The sequence below is a fragment of the Elephantulus edwardii genome, unplaced genomic scaffold, assembly GCF_000299155.1.
Source record: "Elephantulus edwardii isolate Elephantulus edwardi_28Jun2011 unplaced genomic scaffold, EleEdw1.0 scaffold00014, whole genome shotgun sequence".
Lineage (NCBI taxonomy): Eukaryota > Metazoa > Chordata > Mammalia > Macroscelidea > Macroscelididae > Elephantulus > Elephantulus edwardii.
Window position 1 is genome coordinate 21,525,451 of NW_006399764.1, and position 893 is coordinate 21,526,343.

Consider the following 893-nt stretch of genomic DNA (forward strand, 5'->3'; position numbering starts at 1 on the left):
CAGAGAAAGAATAGAGTGTTCTTCAGAGGCAAGGACGGCGAAGATTCATCTGACATGTTTGTTCAAGGAGAGGCTATTCCTTGGAGAGGGCCATCCTACTTGGAAAGGGGGGAGTCAATGAATGAGGGGAGGTGCCTTAATGAGATTGATGTAGGACCTGCAGCAGTGGGCTCACATGTGTAGAGATGATGAAGATGGCTCAGGATAGACAAGGGTGCAGGTCTGATTTTCAAAGGGATGCTAATAATCTGTACTTGACTCAACAGCATGAATAATAATATTAGTAAAATTGTTGACTCAATCATGTCTGTTTCCTGGAGCGGGGATGTGTGTGGTTAATTGTAAAGACTTGTAGACAATGTTGTGTACGAAGATAATTTAGGTACAAGGCATGGAATCGTGCATCTGTTTTGTTAAAACAAAACACAACCCACCAGAAAACAAACAAAAAAAACCCAAAAAAACAAACCCAAAACAGCAAACCCAACAAACCTTTCGGGAAAAGGTTCTGTCTGATATATCTTCTCCTTCCAGACATCAGAGTAAAGAAATGTGAGGTCTGCAGGATACGGCTTGATCACCACCATGTTTACAGTTACTGCCATTTAAAACTTTCAGCTTGGATTTCAGGCCTACGTCAAGACATAAAGTAGTTAAGGCTCCAATTTTAGATAGATATTTTAAATTCATACAGACATACCAAGTCTTTTTGATTTAGACTCTCAAACAGATAGCAGTACATTTTCAGTAGCCTATTTCAAATTTTAGTTTAAAGATATTCTATAGTACTTTTAATAACATTTAATAAGTATCTGTGTTTCATTGACTATGCAAAGGCATTTGACTGTGTAGATCATAACAAACTGTGGCTGACTCTGAGAAGAATGGGAATC